The following is a 10826-nucleotide window of genomic DNA, read 5'->3' on the forward strand; positions in this document are numbered from 1 at the left end:
GCCAGAAATATGGTGGATCGGCTTTTTACGATTTCCACCGGTCCTTTTCCGCCAAAGCAGCAGCAGCGCTCGCCCAATTCCAGTTTGTCACTAGTTGGGCGGAGATGGACATGGAACTTTTCTGCCGGCACTTCGCGGGTCTCCGGGCTCCCACATGCGCTAGCTGCCAATCCATATTTCACTCCACCGAATGGTGCCCGAACTCCAACCCTGCTACTCCGCAAGGGGCATGGCCCGGCCCCTCCGGAACCCAGGGGAACTCCGGCACAACCGACAAACTATGGAGACCCATAGTGTACCTCGGCAAGAGCCAACTATGCAACAACTTTAATCTGGGAAGTTGTGTCTTTAACGCATGTAGGGCCCTCCACATTTGTTCACTATGTTTCAGAGCCCACCCTCGCTCCACGTGCCCTAGGAAGACGTCCAAACATCTATGACTAACCGACATCAATGTCGAATTGCTGTCGGGGCTCCTCGAAAACCACCACGACCGAGCCTTCGTGGAGTTCCTGATATCTGGCTTCCACAAAGGGTTTCATACAGGGATAATCGCCCTTCCACAAACCATTTGGGAGGGTCGTAACCTACTATCCGCTAGTCAGGACCCGGAAACGGTCGAATCTCTGCTCCAAGCGGAGGTCACTAAGGGTTTTTTGTTGGGCCCCTTCTCTGATGTCCTCTTCCAGCACTGGCGCATTAATCCAGTCGGCATTGTGTCTAAACAGGCGTCAAATAAAAAACGTCTCATCTACGACTTGTCCGCTCCACATGCTTCTTCCACCCCAAGCCTGAATTCCCTGATACCTTCAGATGAGTATTCGATGCGTTATTCCTCCATCGACCAGGCAGTACAACTCATTTTGCTCTCAGGCAAGGGCTCTTGGCTCACGAAGGCAGACATAGCCGATGCTTTCAAGCTGCTGCCTGTTCGGCCGCAGCTCTGGGGCTACTACGGCATCAGATGGTCCAACAAATTTTACTTTGCAAACCGTCTCACTTTCGGATGCAAAAGCAGTCCCTGGATTTTTGACCAGCTGGCGAAAGCGCTCCACTGGATCTTGGTCCACCACGGTGACTTGCCAATGGTTATCCACTATTTAGACGACTTCCTGATAGTCGAAAAACGACATCCTCACCCGTCTGGCCTAGTCACGTTAACGGAAACCTTCAGACAGTTACAGGTTCCAATAGCTTCAAATAAAACAGAAGGGCCAGCCACCCAGGTCACCTTCCTAGGCATCATTCTGGACACTGTCCGGATGGAAGCCAGGCTCTCAGCAGAAAAACTGACCAAGATCCGAACAGTCATAACTAAAGCCAGACTCGCAAATTCCGTCACCAAAACGGAGCTCCAGTCTCTTCTGGGGATGCTTAACTTTGCGACCAGGGTCATGCCTCAAGGCAAATCATTCATGTCGAGGTTGCTTCAGCTTCTCCCCGAAGCTCAAGATCAAGGCAGCACCATTCCCCTAGATAGTCATGCCAGAGCAGACCTGTCAATGTGGGAATCTTTTCTAGCGGACTGGAATGGCGTTGCTTTATTCATCCCCCCTCGAACCACGCTCTCACCCATTGTTTTTTCGGACGCAGCAGGGTCAGCCGGGTTTGCAGCCATTTTCGGCAACCACTGGTTGGCAGATGGGTGGCCCCTAGAACTAAGCTCAGACACAGAAGCCTTAAAGTCATCTCCTCTACTGGAGTTATACCCAATAGTCGCCGCGGCTTGAGTCTGGGGCGAACAGTGGGCCAACTCCTCCGTCTTGTTTGTCACTGATAGTCAGGCGTTGGTCGACATCCTGGACAAACAAAGAGCCAAATCACCCAGGATCATGTCTTTGCTGCGCAGGCTAGTATGGCTATCCCTTTCCCTCAACTTCCGTTTTTCAGGTGAACACATTCAGGGCCAAAAAAATGTAGCTGCAGACGCACTGTCCAGATTTAATTTTACGTTTTTTTTTCAGGAGATGCCCGACGCGGATCCCACGGGGGCCTCAGTCCCAGCATACCACACCCTAGTCATGGGTTAGAAGCTTTGGTTTCAATGGCGAAACACCTCATGGGCCAGTCTCTAGCCCCAAATACGTCCAGGAACTACAGAGCGGGGTTGAAAGCGTTCGATCAATTTAAGCTTCGCTATCCTCAGGACGGCCGGGATGAAATATCCTACCTTCTGGCGTTCATAGCCTTCTGTCACTCCCAACAAAAACTTTCACACAGTACCATCAAATTATACCTAGCAGGTCTCCAACATCACTTCATCCTCAGTAACCCAGGTCACATTTCCATTTTTTCAAACCAGGCCATCAAGGCGGCTCTCAGAGGAATCCAAAAACAGTGCCAAACAGGCTCCCACCGGCAGGCAGCCAGTATCCAGCGAGTTGTTCAGGGACTTGTCTGCCGCCCTGGACGGCAACCCTTTTGGGCCCCTCACCAGCACGGTAATTCAAGCGGCCATGTTCCTAAGCTTCTATGGCTTCCTCCGGCCAGGAGAGTTCACTCGCAGCTCGCTGGGCCATGGCTGTCTCCGCAAAGAACAGCTGTCTTGGCACAATAATCATTTCATACTCAGCCTCCCGCTGACCAAGACAAGCCAGACAGGGCCACCCACGGAAATAAAATATTTCCCCACCCAGAACAACTGGTGCCCAGTCCAGATCCTCAACAAGTTATTGTCCCTGTTACGAACAGCACCTCCTGACAGTCCTCTCCTGACGTTCAAAAACAAGCCACTCTCTTCAACCCAATTTATATCCCATATCCGCTCCCTGGCGGCCGGTCTCGGGTACGACCCCAAAGTCATTTCAGGCCATTCATTCCGCATCGGGGCAGCATCTGCAGCGTCAAGGCACAGGGTCCCCGCTCACGTCATCCGGTCCATGGGGCGCTGGAGATCGTCTTGCTTCAGCAGGTACATCCCCGATCCACGCAGGGAAATCTCTCAGGCTTTCCAGTTATTGGCATTATAGATTATGCATGGTGGAAGGAATTTGAATAAACTGATTTAGTCAACACAGTGTCCTTGACTTTTTGCCCTCTCCAGGCCTACCCACGCCCGTGGCTCCAGGCACAACCCAGCCATATAGTTCAGGTTCGGCATGCCTTACCCACGACCAAGACGCGTTCAGCCCTGCCCATAAGTATTAAGGCTGAGGTCAGCCTGTATTTGTGGGCAGGGCGTCGGCACCCTATATATACCTGCCTCCCCTGTTCTCCAGTGGTGTGACTCACTTACCCCTCCCTCCCATCCCCTTTTCTCACACACTCCAACAGGGTATGCCCTCTCCAGGCCTACCCACGCCCGTGGCTCCAGGCACAACCCAGCCATATAGTTCAGGTTCGGCATGCCTTACCCACGACCAAGACGCGTTCAGCCCTGCCCATAAGATCTAAAAAAGCCTTTACAGTTCTGGTACAACATCCTATGGACAGATGAGACCAAAATCAACTTGTACCAAAGTGATGGGAAGAGAAGAATATGGAGAAGGAAAGGAACTGCTCATGATCCTAAGCATACCACCTCATCAGTGAAGCATGGTGGTGGTAGTGTCATGGCGTGGGCATGTATGGCTGCCAATAGAACTGGTTCTCTTGTATTTATTGATGTGACTGCTGACAAAAGCAGCAGGATGAATTCTGAAGTGTTTCGGGCAATATTATATGCTCATATTCAGCCAAATGCTTCAGAACTCATTGGACAGCACTTCACAGTGCAGATGGACAATGACCCAAAGCATACTGCAAAAGCAACCAAAGAGTTTTTTAAGGGAAAGAAGTGGAATGTTATGCAATGGCCAAGTCAATCACCTGACCTGAATCCGATTGAGCATGCATTTCACTTGTTGAAGACAAAACTGAAGGGAAAATGCCCCAAGAACAAGCAGGAACTGAAGACAGTTGCAGTAGAGGCCTGGCAGAGCATCACCAGTGATGAAACCCAGCGTCTGGTGATGTCTATGCGTTCCAGACTTCAGGCTGTAATTGACTGCAAAGGATTTGCAACCAAGTATTAAAAAGTGAAAGTTTTGATTTATGATTATTATTATGTCCCATTACTTTTGGTCCCCGAACAAGTGGGAGGCACATATGCAAATTGTTGTAATTCCTACACCGTTCACCTGATTTAGATGTAAATACCCTCAAATTAAAGCTGACAGTCTGCAGTTAAAGCACATCTTGTTTGTTTCATTTCAAATCCATTGTGGTGGTGTATAGAGCCAAAAATGTTAGAATTGTGTCGATGTCCCAATATTTATGGACCTGACTGTAAACCCCCTGAAAATACTAGTTACATACAGATAGCCCCTGACACTAATAGTGTAACCATAATGTCCCCCCAAAAAAACTGTGCTAAGCTGATACTGTGCCAGGGTGCCCCACAGTAATAATGCTCCCCAAAATCCCAGCAATAGTAATAATTCTGTGCCAGAGTGCACTTATTAGTAATAGTGCTCCTACAGTGCCCCAAACAGTAATTGTGTCCCAGAAGTAATAATGCTCCCATAGTCCGCCAGTTGTAATAAAGCCCCCTATAATGTGCGCCAGTAAAAAAAAGGCCCTGTTGTGTGGCAGTAAAAAAAAAAAGGCCCGTACTGTGTGCCACTACAAAAAACACTTAGTGCTCCCAGTTGAGCTAAGGTGCCCATAGTGCCCCTATAATTTGTGCCACTATAAAATACTCCTATATGGTGCCCCCAGAAGATGCCCCCATAGTGCTCCTCCCTATTCTATATAGTGCCCTGAGAAGATGCCCCTATAGTCCTCCCCGTCCCCATAGTGCCCTTCATAATGTGCCAGTATAAAATGCCCCTATAGATTGCCCACATAGATGCCCCCATAATGCTTCTCTCCCCCCTTCCCCATAGTGGCACCACAATGGGTGCCAGTATTAAATGCCCCTATATAATGCCCCCATAGTGCTCTTCTCCTTCACTTCTCCATAGTGCCCCCCCGTAATGCATGCCAGTATATACGGTCCCCAGTAGATGCCCCCATAGTGCTCCTTTCCCCCACACTTCTCCATAGTGCCCCCATAGTGTGCCAGTATAAAGAACCACCAGTAGATGCCCCGATAGTGCTCCTCCCCCTTCTCCATAGTGCACCCCCATAATGTGCCATAATGAGTATATAGGGCCCCCAGTAGAAGCACCTATAGTGCCCCCCCATAATATTTGCCAGTATATAGGGCCCCCAGTAGATTCCCCCATTGTGATCCTTCCCCCCTTCTCCATAGTGCCCCCATAGTGTGCCAGTATAAAGAACCACCAGTAGATGCCCCGATAGTGCTCCTCCCCCCTTCTCCATAGTGCACCCCCATAATGTGCCAGTATATAGGGCCCTCATTAGATGCCCCCATAGTGCTCCTTCCCCCCTTCTCCATAGTGCCCCCCCATATTTTTTTTTTTTTTTTTTGTTCATGATAATGCAAACGGATCCGTTTTGACTTACATTGAAAGTAAATGGGAGGCGGATCCGTTTTCAATTGCACCATATTGTGTCAGTAAAAACGGATCCGTCCCCATTGACTTACATTGTAAGTCAGGACGAATCTGTTTGGCTCAGTTTCATCAGACGGACATCAAAACGCTGCAAACAACGTTTTAGTGTCCGCCTCCAGAGCGGAATAGAGGCTGAACGGAGCCAAACTGATGCATTCTGAACGGATCCTTATCCATTCAGAATGCATTGGGGCTGAACTGATCCGTTTTGGGCCGCTTGTGAGAGCCTTGAAACGGATCTCACAGGCGGACCCAGAAACGGCAGTGTGAAAGTAGCCTAGGTGCATACATGGATAGATGTCACTAATAACTACATGGTGGAGGTGTTGTCAGTGATTGATGGCATTCTCTGTGTAAGGCCTCCTTTTACGTTCCATTTTTTGCGTTCCGTATACGGAACCATTAATTTCAATAGATCCGCAAAAAAAACGGAAGGTACTCCGTATGCCTTCCATTTCCGTATTTCCATTCAAAGATAGAACATGTCCTATTATTGCCCGCAAATCACGTTCCGTGGCTCCATTCAAGTCAATGGGTCCGCAAAAAAATACGGAATGCATATGGAATGCATCCTTATGTCTTCCGTAATCATTCAGTTTTTGCGGAACCATCTATTGAAAATGTTATGCCCAGCCCAATTTTTTTATGTACTTACTGTTTAAACATTATTGTATGCTTCCGTTTCCGTTTGCAAGAGGCCTAAGTGGTCGTCGTGTGCAAGGCCGGTCGTGTGCAAGAGGCCTAAGTGTATATACAGAGATAGCTGTCAGTGATCGATAGGCCTCATGCACACGACCATTGCTGTGGTCCACATCTGAGCTGCTAAACTTTTGATCAGCTGAAAAACAGCCTGTTTCAGTTTATTCGTTGTTTTCATTAAATTGAATGCTCAAAAAATGTTTTGTCTCACTCCCATTTCTTCTTGTTGCATGTTGAAGCTCTACTTGGAACCTTGTTAAGATCCAGCCATGCTAAATATGATTTTTTGCCATTTTTCAAGTGGTCTTAAACTTTTGATCAGGACTGTATAACCTCCTATAACCACTGGAGTTAACTTTATCCAGCCTTGCTCAGTGATCAATGCCAGATAAAGTTACTATGATCCACCTGCAGGTTTATTTACAGGACAGCGTCATTATCTCCAGCGGCTGATCAGGCGCACTAGAGACAACAAACGCACATTCCTTTCATATATTGTTCTCTTAACAAATGCATCCACGCCAAGCCAATAAATCTGCGTCTTGCGCGGGGGCCCTAGCCGGCATCCATACATCAGCCAACAAAACACTGCTCTGCTGAACACATTAGTCTCCCCCAGCCCACAGCCCAGTGCTTAGCACATGGACCATTCGCCGATGGAGACCTCTGCACCCAGCAGCTGTGACAGGACATACACAGGAAGATATCCACTCCAATGGTTTACCCTGACACTGAGAGACATGATGACAATACACAATATATTAGAAACATATCCTAATAAAATTTCCACAACAGGTAGCACTAAAGCCACCCATCAGTGCCGGTCTGTGTTGGGGCCATGTTCATATATGCTTGCATTATTGAGAAAAAAATTAATATTTGAATATATGCAAATGATCCTCTAGGAGCAACAGGGGCGTTACCATTACACCGAGAGGCTCTGCTGTCTCTGCAACTGCCACTCCCTGTCTACTTTGACAGGGCCAGGCAGTGAAAATGTCATCCCACCGGGCCATGTTAAAGTGCAGAGGGTGCAGCAGTTACAGAGAGAGCGGAGCCTCTAGGTGTAATGGTAACGCCCCCGTTTGTATATAACAAAACATCATTTTTCTTAGCAATGCAGGCACATAAGAACTTGGTACCAAGTACAAAAAAAGAGCAAGGATTTAACAAGTAAAAAAATCTCATTTCATTAATTATAAATCACATGGACATTACAGGTGAGACTCAAAAGGGACAGGACATGGAGACTGGGCCACAAAAGGGCTCTGCAATGTGGAGAATCACAATGGGGGATAATGTGACCATATACAGCAGGTAACAGACAATTAACAGAAGCTGGGAATATTGGAGTAGTTGCGGGTGCAATTGCTGTCCCCTAGTGTTGAACAACTACCTAGCTCTTATTCACAGCGTCCAAGCAATGGATGCTGTAGGGTATAATTGGACAGTGCAATACTACTCATAAAGATGGCATATAACAATAACTGTAAATCACTAGTTCCACCCTAATCCAGATACCATGTTACCTACCCATGTTGCTGCTGAAAAATGGTGACACGGTTCCCCCACTGCTTCGACCTAAGAACTTGGTACCAACACAGATGCCTTCAGCTGCCAAGCGCACACTTAACAGGTCAGTCCTTTAATTGTCCAAGTGTATGAGGGAGTCATGAGGGATAGCTGAAGGCCTAGGGAGCATTTTACCATCAGCTATGGACTTCATTGGGGGGAGAAAGCTGGCACTACAGTAAAGTGCCTAGGGCAGCATCAAATATAAATATGGACCTGGCTCCACAGCAGTAGCAGGATGTAGTGTCACACATCACACTGCTGGTCTGTGTAGGAGGAGGAGCGGTGCGGCCGGGAATCTTGCTGTGCTCCTCCTCCTACACAGACCAGCTGAGCAATGTGTGACACTACATCCTGCTACTGCTGTGGAGCACCAGCGGCTTAACTGTGATCATCAGGAACTAGGTGAGTATATTTTTTTTAATTTCCTGTGAAGGGGGCACATATCTGACCATTACTACTGTGAGGGGGCACATATCTGGACATAACTACTATGTACTGGCACAAAAGGGGAATAATTACTATGTGGGGGCATTAAGGGTACTGGGTGTGTATAGTTATGCTTTGGGCAGAGTTAGAGGCGCGACCTAGTATGAAAAGAATATATATGCATATTGTAAACATATTCACAAGATGTTTTTTATTTGCACATATATGTTTATATTTGTATGTGTGGTTTGGGGGGGGGGGGGGGGGAGCCCAGGTACATCCTTTGCACAGGGGCCCTTTGCTGCCTGTGTCCGCCCCTGGATAGTTGTACACTGGGGAGGTGTTATCAGTGATTGATAGCATTCTCTGTGTAAGTGTGTATACAGAGATAGCTGTCAGTCACTGATAGTTGTACACAGGGTAGGTGTTATCAGTGATTGATAGCATTCTATGTGTAATTGTGTATACAGAGATAGCTGTCAGTCACTAATAGTTGTACATGGGGAGATGTTATCAGTGATTTATAGCATTCTATGTGTAAGTGTTTATATATAGATAACTGTTTGTCACTGATAGCTGTTCACAGGGGAGGTGTTGTCAGTGATTGATAGCATTCCCTGTATAAGTGTGTATACAGAGATAGCTGTTTGTCACTGATAACTGTACATAGTGGAGGTGTTATCGGTGATTAATAGCATTCTCTGTATAGGTGTGTATACAGAGATAGCTGTCAGTCACTGATGGCTGTTCATAGGGGAGGTGTTAGCAAGGTGTTCTCTTTCCTATACTGAATCATTGCTTGCTGGCAGCAGATCAAGATTAGTGTTGAGCGCGAATATTCGAATAGCGAATTTTTATCGCAAATATCGCCACTTCGAGAATTCGCAAATATTTAGAATATAGTGCTATATATTCGTTATATCGAATATTCGGCATTTTTTGCCATCTGGAACACATGATTCCTCTCTGCTTCTTGCTTGTGGGCCAATGAGAAGGAAGCAATGTCAAGTTCACAACAATACTTAGTGCACCAATCAGTAATATTCTAATCCCTGCCGATTAGCGCAATCGCTAATATATTGGAGCACTTGTCTCTATCTGCATATAAAGCTATTGTAATGTTCTGCTGTGCCAACCATTTTCTCCAGTCTCAGGAGAAACTCATGAAACTTCTAGCAGCTTGAAAAATGTAGCCAAAGTGACCCACACCTGTATTTCGCGTTACGAATTCGCATTACACGATTTTTACATTGCCGATTTTTTGCATTCAATAAAATAATCTCGAATTCACGAATATATGACGAATATTCTACAAAATATTCATGAAATATTGCAAATTTAAATATAGCCCCTGCCGCTTATCACTTATCGAGATTAGACACCACAATTTACCACCTGCAAACAATGATTTAACCTGTCAAAAGATTAGGATTGCCCAATGAACGAGCATTTGCTTGTTCATCGGGCAATCGGCGTCAGTATTAGACTGCCAGATGATCGCTAACGAGCCATAATACAAATGCTAGCGATCATCTGTCAAAAAAATCGGCAGGTGTAATACAGACTTAAAGTATAACTGTCATTTTTTATTTTTTTTGGAGTATTGTATTGTGGTGATTAATATCACCTTGGTGGCCCTATTTCAACTTTTCACTGTGTATTCAATTACCCCTTAATTCCACATTTTTGTTCCCTGTACTGCCTATTTTTACCTGTGCTTAAAATAGGGTTGCTAGGCATGTTCCATCCTTCTGTTGAAGGATGGAGGACGCAGAAGCACGCAGCGTGCAAGGTCAGATCACTGACAGCCAGGGACTGTAAGTAATGATTAAAGCCAGGTCCTCCCCAGCAGCTGATAACAGTGCCTGGGCTGTGTGCACCTCTCCCTGTCCCTGCGCTTGGCAGACGCTCCCTCACTCAGCAGAGCTGGAGAAGTAGAGTTGAATCAGCGCACAACAGGGAAGGGAGATCTGCCGTCTGCTCAGTGTATAAATGAAAGCAACATGTGGTAAGAGGACCCCTCTATACTGCAGGAGATTAACCGTTTAGGGGGGAGGGCTCTGGTTACTGACACTTTTGGGGGGCTATTGTTACTGGCTAGTGAGGGCAGGCAGGATTAGCCTCAGGGTGAGGGCAGTGGCGGCCATCTTAACTCAATAGTGAAATTGCAGTTTTATGCATACTGGTTGCTAAGGGCTGAATCTTATTAAATATGTGGTAAGTCAGTCTAATAGTAACTGATTCTGGATTATCATGTTATTAGTAACTACATATATAAAAATTTAAATTAGGGTCTAAGTGTGACAGTTATCCTTTAATTGTGTATACATAGCTGTCAGTCACTGATATCTGTTCACTGAAGAGGTGTTATCAGTGATTGATAGCATTCTCTGTGTAAGTGTGTATACAGAGATAGCTGTCAGTCATTGATAGTTGTACAAAGGAGATATGTTATCAGGGAATGATCACTTTCTATGTGTAAGTTTATATACAAAGATAGCTGTGAGTCACTGATATTTGTACACAGGGGAGGTGTTATCAGTGATTGATAGCATTCTATGTGTAAGTGTGTGTACATAGATAGCTGTCACTCACTCATAGCTGTACACAGGTGAGGTGTTATCAGTG

At 46.3% G+C, this 10826-nt stretch overlaps 1 long non-coding RNA gene across 1 annotated transcript; it reads left to right on the forward strand.

Annotated features, from left to right (window-relative positions):
* The first annotated feature begins 8522 nt into the window (after positions 1-8522).
* On the forward strand, positions 8523-10608 carry LOC120980245. The gene is made up of 3 exons (XR_005774493.1): positions 8523-8576; positions 8908-8957; positions 10563-10608. It is a non-coding gene; the product is annotated as an uncharacterized LOC120980245 (long non-coding RNA).
* The last annotated feature ends 218 nt before the right edge of the window (positions 10609-10826 follow it).

The sequence above is a fragment of the Bufo bufo genome, chromosome 1 (genome assembly GCF_905171765.1).
Source record: "Bufo bufo chromosome 1, aBufBuf1.1, whole genome shotgun sequence".
Classification (NCBI taxonomy): domain Eukaryota; kingdom Metazoa; phylum Chordata; class Amphibia; order Anura; family Bufonidae; genus Bufo; species Bufo bufo.